The 18,464-nt window shown below is 48.0% G+C and overlaps 1 protein-coding gene across 1 annotated transcript in view; it reads left to right on the plus strand.

Annotated features, from left to right (window-relative positions):
* The first annotated feature begins 5,572 nt into the window (after positions 1 to 5,572).
* The window catches only part of TRAF3 (TNF receptor associated factor 3), a 139,866-nt gene continuing 126,974 nt past the window's right edge, over positions 5,573 to 18,464 (plus strand). The window contains exon 1 of the mRNA XM_040333336.1: positions 5,573 to 5,860. The gene's annotated coding sequence lies outside the window, so the exon portion shown is untranslated. The remainder of the gene's footprint in view (positions 5,861 to 18,464) is intronic.

The raw sequence follows: 18,464 nt of genomic DNA on the forward strand, positions 1-18,464 counted from the left end.
CCCCCAATGTGACTAAGGGGTGTACTTACTTTTGTGAGATTCTGTATCTGCTCAGTGTATTGTACCCTGTGAGCGGATTCTTTTGACTCTTGCGTCCCTCACATTATATTTGTACCCTTTCTGTACGGCTTGTTCTTTATTCCCCACCAGAGAACAGCTGTGATATGAAATGGGAGACGAGAAATTAGCCGATAATTGGGGCCACTTAATAATGAACAACAAGCTCTGCAATTTCCAGCGTTTTCTGTAACTGGAGCAAAAAAATAAACTCCCGGCGAGGTTAGATAACAGGAAGCCCAGCGTTTTTAAAGCCGTATTATAATATTTTAATAACCGCTTCAGCCCCGGAAACCATTTCGCTGGCCAATGCCCGGGGCCACTTTTTGCGATTCGGCACTGCGTCGCTTTAACTGACAATCGCGCGGTCGTGCGACGTGGCTCCCCAACAAAATTGGGGTCCTTTTTTCCCCACAAATAGAGCTTTCTTTTGGTGGTATTTGATCACCTCTGCGGTTTTTATTTTTTGGCTATCAACAAAAATAGAGCCACAATTTTGAAAAAAAAAATGAGTATTTTTTACTTTTTGGTGTAATAAATATCCCCCAAAAATATAGAAAAAAATAATATTTCTCCTCAGTTTAGGCCGATACGTATTCTTCGAAAATATTTTTCGTAAAAAAAAAAAAAATCCCAATAAGCGTTTTTTTGATTGGTTTGCGCAAAAGTTATAGGACCAGATTCACATAGAATTACGTTACACTGCGGCGGCGTAACGTATCCCATTTACGTTACACCGCCGCAGGTTTACAGCGTAAGTGCCTGATTCACAAAGCTCTTACCTGTAAACTTGCGGCGGCGTAGCGTAAATCCGCTTGGCGCAAGCCCGCCTAATTCAAATGGGGCGGGCACCATTTAAATTAGGCGCGTTCCCGCGCCGAGCGTACTGAGCATGCTCCGTCCGTAAAATTACCCGACGTGCATTGCGCTAAATGACGTCGCAAGGACGTCATTGTTTTCGACGTTAACGTAAATGGCGTCCAGCGCCATTCATGGACGACTTACGCAAACGACGTGAAATTTAAAAATTCAACTCGGGAACGATGGCTATACTTAACATTGGTTAGGCCACCTAGAGGGCATGCTTAGTTTTACGCGACGCATCTCTACGGAAACAACGTAAATTTAGATCGACGGGCAAAGCGGACGTTCGTGAATCGCCGTAACTAGTCATTTGCATATTCTACGCCGACCGCAATGGAATCGCCACCTAGCGGCCGGCCTAGAGTTGCAGCCTAAGATCCAACGGTGTAACACAATTACACCTGTCGGATCTTAGGGCTATCTATGCGTAACTGATTCTATGAATCAGCCGCATAGATACGACAATCGTATCTCAGAGATACGGCGGCGTATCAGGAGATACGCCGTCGTATCTCTTTTGTGAATCTGGCCCATAGCGTCTACAAAATAGGGGGTAGTTTTATGGCATTTTTATTAATATTTTTTTTTTACTTGTCATGGCGGCGATCAGGGATTTTTTTTTCCGGTACTGCGACATTATGGCGGACACGTCGGACACTTTTGACACATTTTTGGGACCATTTTTATAGCGATCACCAGTGCTATAAAAATGCATTGATTACTATAAAAATGCCACTGTCAGGTAAGGGGTTAACACTAGGGGGCGAGGAAGGGGTTAAGTATGTTCCCTGGGTGTGTTCTAACTGTAGGGGGGGTGGGACTGACTAGGGGAAATTATTGATCGCTGTTTATACATTGTATGAACAGACAATCAGGCATTTCTCCCCCTGACAGGACCGGGAGCTGTGTGTTTACACTCACAGCTCCCAGTCCTCGCTCTGTAACGAGCAATCGCGGGTGCCCGGCGGTGATCGTGCCCATCGGGCGCGCGCGTCGGCACCAGGGGCGAGCACGGGGGGCGGACACGCCCCTAATGGCTGCAATGCGAAATGACGTATACCTACGTGATTTCGCGCAGCCGACCTGCCGGCATATAACTGCGGCGGCTGGTCGGCTAGTGGTAAAAGCCAAAATCAAAACCGTGGCCTATTGCAGCTCACCGATTCGTTTGAGGCTTTTTTTCCCCTCTATTTTGACCTGATGATCTGGACGATAACCATGGCTTTTTTTCAGCGGGAACGCGAGAGCTTGCTTTTTTGCAAAAAAGACAACAGACTTGCTGGCTGGATCGACAAATGAAAATATAAAAAAATAAAGAAAACTAATGCAGCCATCACGTCTAATGCCCCGTACACACCACTTCAATTTTATGTGACGTTTTTCAAAACATCATTTTTTACTTCACAGAAATTGACCACGCATGCCCAGAAGCTACTTATGAAGCGAGCTTCAATGGTAAAACGTGGTGAGAACGTAACCTCACTTTGCAAGAACATTGTGAGAAAAACGATGGTGTGTAGGCAAGTTCGTCTTTGAAAATTGAAGTTTCAAAAACTTACTTTTTTACTTCACAGAAAATATCGTTTTTTTTCATCACATAAAGTGATGGTGTGTACGCGGCATAAGAAATGGTAAGTTGCAATATAATAAATGTTTGCTTTTGGATTTAATGCCACTTTAAATAAAGGTTTCAGTGTTATTAACCTGTTCCCGCCTGTGCTATAACTGAATGACAGCCACAGCTCAGGCCTACAATGCTGGGAGGGCATCCATGTCCTCCCGCGGGCACTCGGGGCGGCACGCTCTGTGACTGCTGAGTCTTTCGGACTTGGGTGATAACAGACAGGGCCGCCATCAGGAATTATGGGGCCCCTTACACAGCTTCAGGCATGGGCCCCCTGGAGCAGAGAAGACGGGATGGGGGGGGGTGTTTGCTGCCGCCTGAAATTGAGAAGGGGGGGGGGGGGGGTTTACAAATAAAGATAAATATATATAAAAAAGGGGGGGGGGGGTAGCCATCTGGGGCCCTGGGGACCTTTGGGCCCTCTAATATATATATATATATTTAAAAACAAAAGAATAAAAAAAAAGGGGGTTGCCATCCGGGACCACTGGGCCCTTTAATAAAAAATAAATAAAAAAATAAATATATAAAAATAAATACATTTAGGGGGGGTTGCCATCTGGGAACCTCCAGGCCCATGGGGAACTCTGGGCCCTTTAATAAAAAAAAATGATATATAAAAAAGAAAATAAATAAAAAGAAAAAAGTGATGCCTCATCAGTGCCTATCAGTGCCCACCAGTGATGCCTCATCAATGCCCACCAGTACCACCTCATCGGTGCCCACCAGTGCCTATCCGTGCTCACCAGTGATGCCTCATCAATGCCCACCAGTACGGCCTCATCAGTGCCCACCAGTGCTGCCTCATCAGTGCTGCCTCAGCAGTGCCCACCAGTGCCGCCTCATCAGTGCCCACCAGTGATGCCTCATCAGTGCACATCAACGAAGGAAAAAAGTTACCTTTTTTGTTGGTGTCATTGGGAGAAATGGTGCCCCGTTGTTGGTGTCATTGGGAGAAATGGTGACCCATTGTTGGCGTCAGTTGGCAGAATAGTATCTTGTATTAGTGGGAAGAATAGTACCCCAGGCAAGCAAAGGGCCGCAGTTTGGAGACCCCTGCTTTAGGTGGACGGTCGTGGGCTGCATAAAAATGCAGCTTGTTTTTACTCTCGTCCCACCCCCCCCCCCTCCCCCAGCTTCCTTTGTGAATGAGGCCCAAGGGTAGTTTTCTTTAAAGTTCAGCTTTTAAGAATAATACCCTGTACACGCGGTTGGGAATCTCGCTATTCCTGGCAAGCTCTCTTGCCCGCCGAGTGTACACACACACACCGTTCTTTTGAATGGCAATAACGCGTTGATGTCATCGACTACGAAGAGCATGCGCTCATCACATTCGATGCCGTCGCCGCCACCTGGCTACACCTTACACTATGCCTTGTAAGCCACCGCGCATGCGGCAAAGTCTCATCGAGCATGCACAGGCTTACCGGGGGCCAGGTAAGCATACACAAGCTTGGGTTTCTCGGCGGGGAAAACACTGCCGAGAATCCCGACGAGAAAAATAGGAACAGATTCTCAAAGGGCTTACGACGGCGCAACGCCATGTACGCCGTCGTAAGTCCTGATCTGGGCCGTCGTATCTATGCGCCTGATTCTTAGAATCAGTTACGCATTGATATCCATTAGATCCGACAGGCGTAAGGCTCTTACGCCATCGGATCTTAAATGCAATTTTTTTTTGTCCGCTAGGTGTCGCCTCCGTCATTTTCCCCGTCGAGTATGCAAATTAGCTAGATATGCGAATTCCCGAACGTACGCGCAGGCCGACGCAGTAAAGTTACGACGTTTACGTTAGGCTTGCCCCGGCGTAAAGTTGCCCCTGGGTCTATGAGGCGCAATCAATGTTAAGTATGGCCGTCGTTCCCGCGTCAAAATGTAAAAATTTACGACGTTTGCGTAAGTCGTTCCGTGAATGGGGCCGGACGCCATTTCCGTTCACGTCGAAACCAATGACGTCATTTGGAGCAATGCACCCTGGGATATTTTTTAGACGGCGCATGCGCAGTACGTTCGGCGCGGGAACGCGCTTCATTTAAATGCTATACGCCCCCCTACCCGCCTAATTTGAATTAGGCGGGGCTTGCGCCGGGTGTTTTTTTACGCTACGCCGCCGCAACTTTACAGGCAAGTGCTTTGTGAATAAAGCACTTGCCTGGAAAACTTGCGGCGGCGTAACGTAAAGGAGATACGTTACGCCCGCACAGTTTTGCGCGATTCTACGAGAATCTGCCCCATGGAGAGCAGCTTCTCTATTCCCCGACGAGAAAAGCGTGTGTGTACGAGGCTTAAGGCTGCATTCACACTATAACGCGGCGTATTTTGCCGTGACAAATTGCGGCGTATTGTACCGTGATTTGCCGCGACAAAACTAGTAGTTTTAACCTTTTTTTTTTTACAACATTGTTGTCTATGCCGAACGCCGAAAGCCGCCTGAAAAAAAGGGTCCGGGACTTGTTTTGGGCTTCAGGCGTACGGCGTTTCGGCGTGGAGATGTGAACCATCTCCATAGACATCAATGTTGAATCACCCCTCCAGCGGGACGAGCGTCGGGCGTAAATACGCCAAGGTGTGAATGCAGCCTTAGAGTTAGATTGATAAAAAAAAAAAAAGTATTTTGCATCTAGAAAAAAATGAATAAAAATAGAGAATAAATAATAAAAAAACATTTCCAGACGTTGGCATGCTGTCCTCACCCGACCCGCTGCCAGCGTTACATTGTAACGACATATTTCAGACCTCTTCCCAGCACACAGAGGATGCTTTGCAGATTTATCGCCTTCTGTGCTTTTTTACTTTTTTTTTCCTCCTGGATTCCACCATTGTTGTCTGAAAAAAGGGGGGGGAGAGCCCTGGCTGTACGCTGCTCAGCATCCTTTGAGGAAATTCATTTAAGCAATCGCTACCCCTGTGCAGCTGTGGCACTCCACCCCTCCCTCCCCCTTTTCCTTTAGCCCAGCCAGGGCTATGTATGGGTGCTATGCTGGCTGCTATAGGGCATGCATCTGCTGCAGATGTGGCTGCTGTGACCTCAGCACTGCGGTCAGCCTCCTTCCTCCATGCAGCCTGCAGATGACATGGTACCTTCCGCTGAGCAACTAGTATGTGGCTGCTGCGACTTGCACCTACCTGATCAGCCAGATCGCAGAGCGCTGTGCCAGCGAGATTGCAATCGCCGCTGCCTTCACCTACACATTTAATTTGCATTTCTTTTCTATTCTTTCTTTCCTTTTTTTTTTTTTTCTTGCCTCTCCTGACAATGGAGCCAGGACCTCTAATGCTAAGTGCCAGCACTGAATTTAGCAAAGTGAGAAAAAGGTAGGTGTGCACTTGTGCAGCTGGGGGGCACACACATCCGTTGACCTTCCCGATGCGTGTGTGAATGGCAGGTGGGTGGCACTAGAGGAAAAAAAAAATCCACTGTCTTCCCATTCCATCTTTGCCCACTTATATTCCTAACTGGTTTTGCCTGTAGTGTGCACTGCTGAGTCTGGCTTTTTCCCCTTTTTTTTTTTTTTTTTTTGCTGCAGTTGGCAGTGCCCATGTTGGCACCGATAGATGCAGAGAGCCATTCTGCCACTTCCCCCCCCCCCCCTTGGCTATGGGGCTGCAGGGAGATTAATACAGTGTGTGTGCCAGGTTCACCTAAGTGGGGCTTGGTGAGGCTGGTGGTTGGCAATGGGCAAGAGGGCAGTTTTGGCCGGAGTGGATTGGCAACTAGGGTGGCTCACGAGTGCTGTAAATGCACCCTTGGAAAGAGTGTGTGATTATGTATATGTATACACATATATATACACACATAGTGGGGTCAGTCAAATTAAAATGTATATATATATATATATATATATATATATATCTCAATCACACACTCTTTCCAATTTACAGAACCCTTTTATATATATATATATATATATATATATATATATATATATGTATATATATATACATTTTTGTTTTACTGACTTCACTATGTGTGTGTGTATGTATATATATATCACACACTCTTTCCAAGGGTGCATTTACAGCCCTCGTGAGCCACCCTAGTTGCCAATCCATATATATATATACATATATACATATACACATACACATACATTTTACTGACTTTACTATGTGTGTTTTTATATATATATATATATATATATATATATATATATATATATATATATATATATATATATATAATTTAATACATATAAAACACACACACACAGTGACGTCAGTAAAATGAGGAAAAAAAATATATATATATATATATTTATATTTATTTATTTATTTAGTAAAGTACATTTTTACTGACATGTATCCCACTTTCAAAATTTGACTGCAGTGTATGTGTTTATAAAAAAAAAAATATATATATATTATTATTTTTTCTTATAAACACATACACTGCAGTCAAATTTTGAAAGTGGGATACATTTATATATATATTTATATATTTATTTATTAAAAAAAAATTGCGATTATTATTCATTTCAAAATGAAATGTGCCTGAGAAAAAGTGTTCAGATTAGCGCACGTACAATTTATCCAGAAGTAAAGTGTCGGGTATGTAACCTAAGAGTAACATGATTCTACAATTGGTCATAATTCAGCATGGTATGCGAGCGTCGTTGCAGAATCCGGATGCTGTGTCATCCAGAAAAAAAAAAAAAAAGAGAGAGAAAAAAATCATTACGTGAGTTATATAGGCAGTAAAATAAAAAAAAGGGAGCTTTTATTATAATACATCCGGAATGTATCCACACCAGACCCACCAATATTCATCCCCCCCCCCCACCTTTTGCCTGTTGATGATAAGACTTTCATGCATTCCATCATTACATATACAGGATGTGTCATAGGGCTACAAAAAAATCCGAATTTTAGCTGCAGTAATTTTGGTGATTTTTTTTTTGATTTTTTTCTATCTGTATAAACCCCTTTGCTAATTAATTGTTTTATTTGTGTTTTTTTGGGAGTCTAAAGTGATTTTTTTGGTCCATAGAAACTGACTATAAATGCAGTAATTTTGGTGATTTTTTTTTTTAGATTTTTTTCTATCTGTATAAACCCCTTTGCTAATTAATTGTTTTATTTATGTTTTTTGGGGAGTCTAAAGTGATTTTTTTGGTCCATAGAAACTGACTATAAATGCAGTAATTTTGGTGATTTTTTTTTTTATTAGATTTTTTTTCTATCTGTATAAACCCCTTTGCTAATTCATTTTTTTTTATTTATGTTTTTTGGGAGTCTAAAATGATTTTTTTGGTCCATAGAAACTGACTTAAAAAAGGAATTTTGGTGTTTTTTTTTAGATTTTTTTCTATCTGTATAAACTCCTTTGCTAATTAATTTTTTTATTTATGTTTTCTTGGGAGCCTAAAGTGATTTTTTTGGTCCATAGAAACTGACTATAAATGCAGTAATTTTGGTGATTTTTTTCTATCTGTATAAACCCCTTTGCTAATTCATTATTTTATTTATGTTTTTTTGGGAGCCTAAAGTGATTTTTTTGGTCCATAGAAACTGACTATAAATGCAGTAATTTGGTGATTTTTTCTATCTGTATAAACCCCTTTGCTAATTAATTTTTTTATTTGTTTTTTTGGGAGTCTAAAGTGTTTTTTTTTTTTTGGTCCATAGAAACTGACTATAAATGCAGTGATTTGTGTTAAATGGTGCAACATCCATTAAGCTGGGTGATTCATAAAAAAAAAAGATCTAATTTTGTTCTTCCTCTCTGTAACATTTAAAAAAAAAATTCAATATATTTATTTTCTTTGAAATGATGCCATATGAGAATTTGTCATACATGAATTGATTTTTAACTAGTTGATTACTTTTGGCAAGCAAGTCATTAGTGTCTGTGCTGGTTAAATATCCAGGAGAAGGACGTACTATGTGGAATTATATCTGTTGGTGTGAAATAATAAATACGGTTTTAGAATGGAATCGGGTGGTTGCAGTTTGCCTGGCGACAGCTAGGGGTCGCTCCTGTGATGGTGGAAGCCAAACTGGCAGCGGTCTGTATGCTGATGCATAATTTGGGAGAATTGCATAGTTCATTGCATACAGGTACAACCGACTGCCTGCTACCAGTTTAGGGATGAAAGGCCCCCAGCATGCCTTGTCAGCATCTGGCACTTGTAGTTCTTCAGCAACAGGAGGTATTGTTCCCCTGTCAGCTTTATAGCGAATGCATAGGCCCAGATTCAAAAAGCACTTACGCCGACGTATAACAAGTTAGGCCGACGTAAGTGCAAATGTGCGCCTTCGTATCTGTGCGCCAGACCCACAAACAGACATGCGCCTAAAACCAGGCTACACCCCACCGACGTAGCTTGGTCGTGCCGGCGTAGGGTGGGCGCACATTTAGGCTGGGCGCATGGGGCTGCTCCCATTGATTAGCCATTCAAATGAGGGAAATACGCTGATTCACGAACGTGCGTGTGCCCGGCGCATGCTACGTAAGAGATGCGCGTAAGTTGTATGTCCGGCGTAAAATTATTCCCCATACATGAGGTGCAACCCGGCAACAGACATGCACAGGTCTGCACCAGGGAACACAAGCCGGCGTATTGTGCGTTGTATGTGTGTCTGGCTGGGCGTACGTTATGTTCACGACGTACGCGGTGATCTGACGTAGCTTAGGCAGTTGTGCCGGGGTGGTTGTGAGCAGGCGCAGGGGGGTGCTGTGTATGCGTCCACGTGACGGCGCATGCGCAGTTCGTGATACGTACCTGTCTGGCGCTCGGCCCATCATGGGGTCACGCCCATTTCCACCTACGCTGACGTGCGCCTTCGAAACCCACGCCACGCTGGCGCAGCGTTGGGAGCACTGGCTTGCTGAATGCAATGCTTGCCTCTCTGCGCTGCGTTGGCGTAGCGTACAGTGTTTGCTCTACGACGGCGTAATGTGCGCCTTGCTCTCTGTGAATCTGGGCCATAGTGTCTTTTCAGCAAGTCTCTGTGTTATTATTGCATGTTTAACTTTTTAAACTAAATTCTTTGTGTCAGTTTTAAATTTTACATACTTATATTTTTATATTTTCTAGTTATTAAATTAAATATAGAGATTGGCCACTAGGTGGTGCTATATGCTTTATTGCAGTCTATCCCCTCATTCTGCTTTACAGCTGTTGAGATAAGATATAAAGGTTATGGGGTGCGTTGTTTTATCATTGTGTGTCGGCTGACTCATTGACTTGCATTGTGAGATGGAGCAGGAAAGCACCATTTCTCTTCCGTTCATGGACGGACACAGCATCCTTTGACAGTAGGGTTATGCAGCTCCCTACTGTCAAAGGATGCTGTGTCCGTCCATGAACTTCAGAGAAATGGATTTTACGGTGAGTACAAAAATCCTATTTTTTTATAGTGCTGGAAGCAGAGCCTGCATATGTAATGAGAAAATATGGCCGCCCCATGGACATATATCATTACAAACTACCCATTAAACTTAGGACTATATATATATATATATTTTAACATTTTCGTTTTTTTTTTTAAGAAACCTGATAAAAGTGAGCAAAATATCTAACAATCTAACTACTGTATAATATCAATGGCCTGGATTCAAGAAGCATTTGCGCCTGGGTAACCATAGGTTACACAGCGCAGTTGCTTACTTGCCCCGGCGTAACGAATGCTCCTGATTCAGGAACCTCGTTACGCCGACTGCAGCCTAAGATATGACTGGCATAAGGCTCTTATGCCCGCATATCTTAGGCTGCATTCTTGCGATGGCCGCTAGGTGGCGTTCCCGTTGTGCTCAGCGTATAGTATGCAAATTGCATACTAACGCCGATTCACAACGTTGCGCGAGCCCTGCGTACGCAATTTACGTCGTTTCCGTACGGCGGTTTTTGCGTGAGGCTGCCCCTGCTATTAGCAGGGGCAGCCAATGTTACGTATACCCGTCGTTCCCGCGTCGCGAAATTTGAAATTTACGTAGTTTGCGTAAGTGAATCGTGAATGCCGCTGGACGCCATTCACGTTCACTTTGAAGCAAATGACGTCCTTGCGACGTCATTTGCCGCAATGCACGTCGGGAAAGTTTCCCGACGGAGCATGCGCTCTACGATCGGCGCGGGAACGCGCCTAATTTAAATGATTCCCGCCCCCTACGGGATCATTTAAATTGCGTGCGCTTGCGCCGGGCATTTTGCCGGCGCGCCCACCCAATTTACGGAGCTACTGCTCCGTGAATCAAGGCAGCGCAGCAAATTTGCGGGGGCGCAGGGCAAAAACGTTGCCCTGCGCCTCCGTAAAAAATGTGCAATTCTACCTGAATCCAGCCCAATATATACAAAATTTGGAACGCAAGTCTTAGGGAATATCGGAGATACAAGGAAAAGGGGGGGGGGGCAGGACTGGGATCTGCAACAAGGGGAGCAGATTTAAGGCAGCTGGGCATGCAGGGCAAGAGTAGATCAGGAGCAGGATAAATGGCAAATAATATCTGACTAGCAAAGCAATGCAAAACACTGATTTGAAATGTAATGTCAGAGAAGGGACTAAATACCTTCCCAGCAGCCAGCATTAGATGGAGATTGATAAATAGGAACTGCTAGCTGCTGGAAGACACCCGCGGATGAACACTGAAAGTATAACCCAACGCCCAGGGAACAACAGTGTGCCCAGTAGATGATCCAGGTCCTGACATACCCTTTTAACCCAAATAGGCCCAACAGTCTGTTAAGTCCAAACGTTTAAGCTGCGATGAAGGGAAAACCTTATAGCCTTGAAATGCATTCACCATGTTGTTTTTCGACATCAATATATTTGCCATTTTTTAACCTTTTTTTGTTTAAAGTGATACTAAAGGTTCTTTTTTTTTAAAATGATGCTCCTTTAACCACTTAAGGACCAGCATACACGCATATACAAGCCCATTACCGAGCCTGTGCCGGGCCCATTACAGAGCCTGTGCCGGGCACATTACCGAGCCTGTGCCGGGCCCATTACAGAGCCTGTGCCGGGCCCATTACAGAGCCTGTGCCGGGCCCATTACAGAGCCTGTGCCGGGCCCATTACAGAGCCTGTGCCGGGCCCATTACAGAGCCTGTGCCGGGCCCATTACAGAGCCTGTGCCGGGCCCATTACCGAGCCTGTGCCGGGCCCATTACCGAGCCTGAGCTGGGCACATTACCGAGCCTGTGCCGGGCCCATTACAGAGCCTGTGTCCCGGGCCCATTACTGAGCCTGAGCCGGGCACATTACCAAGCCTGTGCCGGGCCCATTACCGAGCCTGAGCCGGGCACATTACCGAGCCTGTGCCGGGCCCATTACAGAGCCTGTGCCGTGCACATTACCGAGCCTGTGCCGGGCCCATTACAGAGCCTGTGCCGGGCCCATTACCGAGCCTGTGCCGGGCCCATTACCGAGCCTGTGCCATGCACATTACCGAGCCTGTGCCGGGCCCATTACAGAGCCTGTGCCGGGCCCATTACAGAGCCTGTGCCGTGCCCATTACCGAGCCTGTGCCGGCCCCCATACAGAGCCTGTGCTGGGCCCATTACAGAGCCTGTGCCGTGCACATTACCGAGCCTGTGTTGGGCCCATTACAGAGCCTGTGCTGGGCCCATTACAGAGCCTGTGCCGTGCACATTACAGAGCCTGTGCCGTGCACATTACAGTGCCTGTGCCGGGCCCATTACCGAGCCTGAGCCGGGCACATTACCGAGCCTGTGCCAGGCCCATTACAGAGCCTGTGCCGTGCACATTACCGAGCCTGTGCCGTGCACATTACCGAGCCTGTGCCGGGCCCATTACAGAGCCTGTGCCGGGCACATTACCGAGCCTGTGCCGGGCCCATTACCGAGCCTGTGCCGGGACCATTACAGAGACTGTGCCGGGACCATTACAGAGCCTGTGCCGGGACCATTACAGAGCCTGTGCCGGGCCCATTACAGAGCCTGTGCCGTGCCCATTACCGAGCCTGTGCCGGGCCCATTACAGAGCCTGTGCCGGGCCCATTACAGAGCCTGTGCCGTGCCCATTACCGAGCCTGTGCCGGCCCCCATACAGAGCCTGTGCTGGGCCCATTACAGAGCCTGTGCCGTGCACATTACAGAGCCTGTGCCGTGCACATTACAGTGCCTGTGCCGGGCCCATTACCGAGCCTGAGCCGGGCACATTACCGAGCCTGTGCCAGGCCCCTTACAGAGCCTGTGCCGTGCACATTACCGAGCCTGTGCCGTGCACATTACCGAGCCTGTGCCGGGCCCATTACAGAGCCTGTGCCGGGCACATTACCAAGCCTGTGCCGGGCCCATTACAGAGCCTGTGCCGTGCACATTACCGAGCCTGTGCCGGGCCCATTACAGAGCCTGTGCCGGGCCCATTACCGAGCCTGTGCCGGGCCCATTACCGAGCCTGTGCCATGCACATTACCGAGCCTGTGCCGGGCCCATTACAGAGCCTGTGTCCCGGGCCCATTACTGAGCCTGAGCCGGGCACATTACCAAGCCTGTGCCGGGTCCATTACCGAGCCTGAGCCGGGCACATTACCGAGCCTGTGCCGGGCCCATTACAGAGCCTGTGCCGTGCACATTACCGAGCCTGTGCCGGGCCCATTACAGAGCCTGTGCCGGGCCCATTACCGAGCCTGTGCCGGGCCCATTACCGAGCCTGTGCCATGCACATTACCGAGCCTGTGCCGGGCCCATTACAGAGCCTGTGCCGGGCCCATTACAGAGCCTGTGCCGTGCCCATTACCGAGCCTGTGCCGGCCCCCATACAGAGCCTGTGCTGGGCCCATTACAGAGCCTGTGCCGTGCACATTACCGAGCCTGTGTTGGGCCCATTACAGAGCCTGTGCTGGGCCCATTACAGAGCCTGTGCCGTGCACATTACAGAGCCTGTGCCGTGCACATTACAGTGCCTGTGCCGGGCCCATTACCGAGCCTGAGCCGGGCACATTACCGAGCCTGTGCCAGGCCCATTACAGAGCCTGTGCCGTGCACATTACCGAGCCTGTGCCGTGCACATTACCGAGCCTGTGCCGGGCCCATTACAGAGCCTGTGCCGGGCACATTACCGAGCCTGTGCCGGGCCCATTACCGAGCCTGTGCCGGGACCATTACAGAGACTGTGCCGGGACCATTACAGAGCCTGTGCCGGGACCATTACAGAGCCTGTGCCGGGCCCATTACAGAGCCTGTGCCGTGCCCATTACCGAGCCTGTGCCGGGCCCATTACAGAGCCTGTGCCGGGCCCATTACAGAGCCTGTGCCGTGCCCATTACCGAGCCTGTGCCGGCCCCCATACAGAGCCTGTGCTGGGCCCATTACAGAGCCTGTGCCGTGCACATTACAGAGCCTGTGCCGTGCACATTACAGTGCCTGTGCCGGGCCCATTACCGAGCCTGAGCCGGGCACATTACCGAGCCTGTGCCAGGCCCCTTACAGAGCCTGTGCCGTGCACATTACCGAGCCTGTGCCGTGCACATTACCGAGCCTGTGCCGGGCCCATTACAGAGCCTGTGCCGGGCACATTACCGAGCCTGTGCCGGGCCCATTACCGAGCCTGTGCCGGGACCATTACAGAGCCTGTGCCGGGACCATTACAGAGCCTGTGCCGGGACCATTACAGAGCCTGTGCCGGGCCCATTACAGAGCCTGTGCCGTGCCCATTACCGAGCCTGTGCCGGGCCCATTACAGAGCCTGTGCCGTGCACATTACCGAGCCTGTGCCGTGCACATTAGCGAGCCTGTGCCGTGCACATTACCGAGCCTGTGCCGGGCCCATTACCGAGCCTGTGCCGGGCCCATTACCGAGCCTGTCCCGGGCCCATTACCGAGCCTGTCCCGGGCCCATTACCGAGCCTGTGCCGTGCACATTACCGAGCCTGTGCCGTGCACATTACCGAGCCTGTGCCGGGCCCATTACCGAGCCTGTACTGTATCCATTACCGAGCCTGTGCCGGGCCCATTACCGAGCCTGTACTGTATCCATTACCGAGCCTGTGCCGGGCCCATTACCGAGTCTGTGCCGGGCCTATTACCGAGCCTGTGCCGGGCCCATTACCCAAGTGCTGTGTAGATAACGCTAAAGGGGCCGATATCACCTTCCGCCATTGGACTGCTGAGCGCTAAGTGAAATGCTTTGTATTTTAGTGTATTTTAGCCGGGAAGCTGACTCTGCTGTTTCCTATTTCAGCTTTGTGATGAATTAGCAATGTGATCATGAAGAATAATTGTCACATGAGCAGACAAATGACATAAACAGCAAATGATCGTGGTGTCACCCTTCCCACTCTGCAAGGTGGCAGAGCTGGGTGAATCACAAGACTGGCTAGACAGAGTGGCCAATATAGGAGTTCTCACATACAATACAGTGCCTTGAAGAAGTATGAAATGTCCCGCACTTTCTCATGTGACAACCAAAAACGTAAATGTATTTTATTGGCCCCCTGCCTCCAATCACCCCCTGCCTCCAATCACCCCCTGCCTCCAATCACCCCCTGCCTCCAATCTCCATGCGCAGCTCCAAACCGAACCGATCTCGGCTATTTTTCCTGGCACATTCCCGCAACCACAGACATTTACGAACAGGGGGGGGGGGGGGGGAATGTGCCTGTTTTTACGAACTGTCAGTAAAAATACTGACGGTTCGCAAAACACTGCATGGATGAGCGAGTTTGAGGTGGAGGAACTTGACTGGCCTGCACAGAGTCCTGAACTCAACCCGATAGAAAACCTTTGGGGTGAATTAGAGCGGAGACTGCAAACTGGGCCTTCTCGTCCAACATCAGTGCCTGACCTCACAAATGCTCTTCTGGAAGAATGGTGAAACATTCCCATAGACACCCTCCTAAACCTTGTGGACGGCCTTCCCAGAAGAGCTGAAGCTGTTATAGCTGCAAAGGGCGGAGCCAACTCAATATTGAACCCTCCGGACCAAGACTGGGAGGCCAATAAAATTCATGTGCCTGTAAAGGCAGGCGTCCCAATACTTTTGAAAATGTAGCGTATTTTTTTTTTTTTTTACCACACAATTTGGCACCTTTGGGACACATTTTGCTGTGCGACAAAACACACGTTGGCTAACTGCATTGGAGGTGCCATTCACATTTAATGGCAACAGAAGCGCAATACGTGTTTTTCACAATACGTGTTCTGGGAACGAGGGTAAAAATGCACCTGACAACACTCTCCATAGATACAGTACAGTGAGTGAGCGTTGTCACCCTAGGGCACAAAGTGTGCTACTGTCAGGATCACCGGGTGAAAATAAGGGGAAAGAGATCAAAAAAAGATAACCAATACAGCCACCACCTCGAAGAACTGGTAATCTGCAATATGTTGCCAGTCCTTTAACCACTTAAGGACCGCCTAACGCCAATATACGTCGGCAGAATGACACGGCTGGTCACAGGCAAGTACCTGTACGTCGCCTTTAAGAGCCCAGCCATGGGTCGCGCGCTCGCGACCCGGTTCGAAGCTTCGTGACCGCGCCCACGGGACCCCGCGGACCGAATCGCCGCCGGTGTCCTGCAATCGGTCCCCGGAGCTGAAGAATGGGGAGAGGTGAGTATAAACACGGCTTCCCTGTTCTTCTCTGTGGCAGTGTCATTGATCGTCTGCTCCCTGTTATAGGGAACGACGATCAGTGACGTCACTCGTCCAGCCCCGCCCCCCTACAGTAAGAATCACTCCCTTAGGTCACACCTAACCCCTTAGTGCCCCCTAGTGGTTAACCTCTTCACCGCCATTGCCATTTTTCACAGTAATCAGTACATTTTTATAGCACTGTCCGCTGTGAAAATGACAATGGTCCCAAAAATGTGTCAAAAGTGTCCGATGCGTCCGCCATAATGTCGCAGTCACAATAAAAATCGCTGATCGCCACCATTAGTAGTAAAAAAAAAAATTATTAATAAAAATGCTGTAAAACTATCTTCTATTTTGTAAACGCTATGGCCCGGATTCAGATACGAGTTACGACAGCGTATCTCCGGATACGCCGTTGTAACTCTGAGTGTGCCGGGTCGTATCTCTGCGCCTGATTCGTAGAATCAGTTACGCATAGATTTCCCTAAGATCCGACCGGCGTAAGTCTCTTACATCGTCGTATCTTAGGCTGCATATTTACGCTGGCCGCTAGGTGGCGCTTCCGTAAATTAACGCAAGGAATATGCAAATTAGGTAGATACGCCGATTCAGAAACGTACGTCCGGCCAGCGCATTTTTTTACGTCGTTTACGTCAGTCTTTTTCCGGCGTAAAGTTACCCCTGCTATATGAGGCGTATCCTATGTTAAGTATGGACGTTGGGCCAGCGTCAAATTTTCCGTCGATTACGTCGTTTGTGTAAGTCGTTCGCGAATAGGGCTGTGCGTAATTTACGTTCACGTCGAAAGCATAGGCTTTTTGCCGGTTAATTTGGAGCATGCGCACTGGGTTACGTTCACGGACGGCGCATGCGCCGTTAGTCAAAAACGTAAATTACGTGGGGTCAGCCATCATTAGCATACAACACGCCCACTGCATGGAGAATTTGAATCCCGCAGGCTTACGCCGGACCACATACGCTACGGCGCCTTAACTTAGGGCGCAAGTTCTTTCTGAATACGGAACTTGCGCCCTAAGTTACGGCCGCGTAACGTATCTGAGATACATTACGCCCGCCGATAGATACGCTATTGTATCTGAATCCGGGCCATTAACTTTTGCGCAAACCAATCGATAAACACTTATTGCAATTTTTTTTTACCAAATATATGTAGAAGAATACGTATCGGCCTAAACTGAGGGGAAAAAACGTTTTTTTTATATGTTTTTGGGGATATTTATTATAGCAAAAAGTAAAAAATATTGAATTTTTTTCAAAATTGTCGCTCTATTTTTGTTCATAGCGCAAAAAATAAAAACCGCAGAGGTGATCAAATACCACCAAAAAAAAGCTCGATTTGTGGGGAAAAAAAAGACGCCGATTTTGTTTGGGGGCCATGTCGCACGACCGCGCAATTGTCAGTTAAAGCGACGCAGTGCCGAATCGCAAAAAAGGGGCCAGGTCCTTAACCTGCATAATGGTCCGGAGGGCTGAAGTGGTTATGTGAAGGTGGGAAGTCCCATCCGATTATGTAAGAAAGGTTCTTTGAGGTCCTAGGATTATTATGGGACAAAGGTCGGTATTTTTATTATTTCTTTTCTGGCGTTTGTTTTGCAGAAAACAAGAGGCGGAGCCTTGCTGTCCCCGCCTATGACTCTCTGTATAATATATAGTACGTATGATTTTTTTTTTATTGCTGTTTATGGTTTTTATGGTACATTCCAGGAATGAGTACAAATGTTGCCGCGGGACCATTACGTTTTTTTTTTTAAGCTTGCGGTGGGTGCGCAAAAACTACCAGCATGTGGACCAAAAAAAACACACCACACACAAAAAGGTGCACTTAATTTGTGAATGAACGGGAAGCCCCTGTACAGGGCCATCTTTAACGCAGGGCAAAAAGGGGAGCTTCCTCGGCCCCAGTCATTGTTATGAGGCCCAAAAGCAGCTGCCCCTTGAGCCTGCACTGCTTGCAAATAAGTGATAAGAGAATTCGGGTGGGCCCAAGAAAATGTTTGCCCAGGGTCCAATCAGTGGCAGCCTGTGCATCGTGGGAGCATGGGCGCCGAGCCCCCACCCCCCTAACACCGGCGCCGCCCTCCCTATCCGTGCACCCGGCCCCTATCAGGACCCCGGGCGCATGAATTCCTATGGCACATGATTAGAGCCAGAGGCTCTAATAGACTTCAAAAAAGGGTGGGCACAGGGCACTGCGTCTCGATTCCACCCGGTTGTGTGACAATAGCGAATGAATTTTCGCTATTTTCACTCTAAATATTCTCCCCGCCAATCAGGAAGCAGGTGTGAGACCTGTTTCCCGATTGGCCAAAACGTCAGGCGATCCTATTGGACACCTGATGTGGAGCCAAGGAGGAAGCTGC

Source organism: Rana temporaria, chromosome 13 (genome assembly GCF_905171775.1).
Source record: "Rana temporaria chromosome 13, aRanTem1.1, whole genome shotgun sequence".
NCBI lineage: Eukaryota > Metazoa > Chordata > Amphibia > Anura > Ranidae > Rana > Rana temporaria.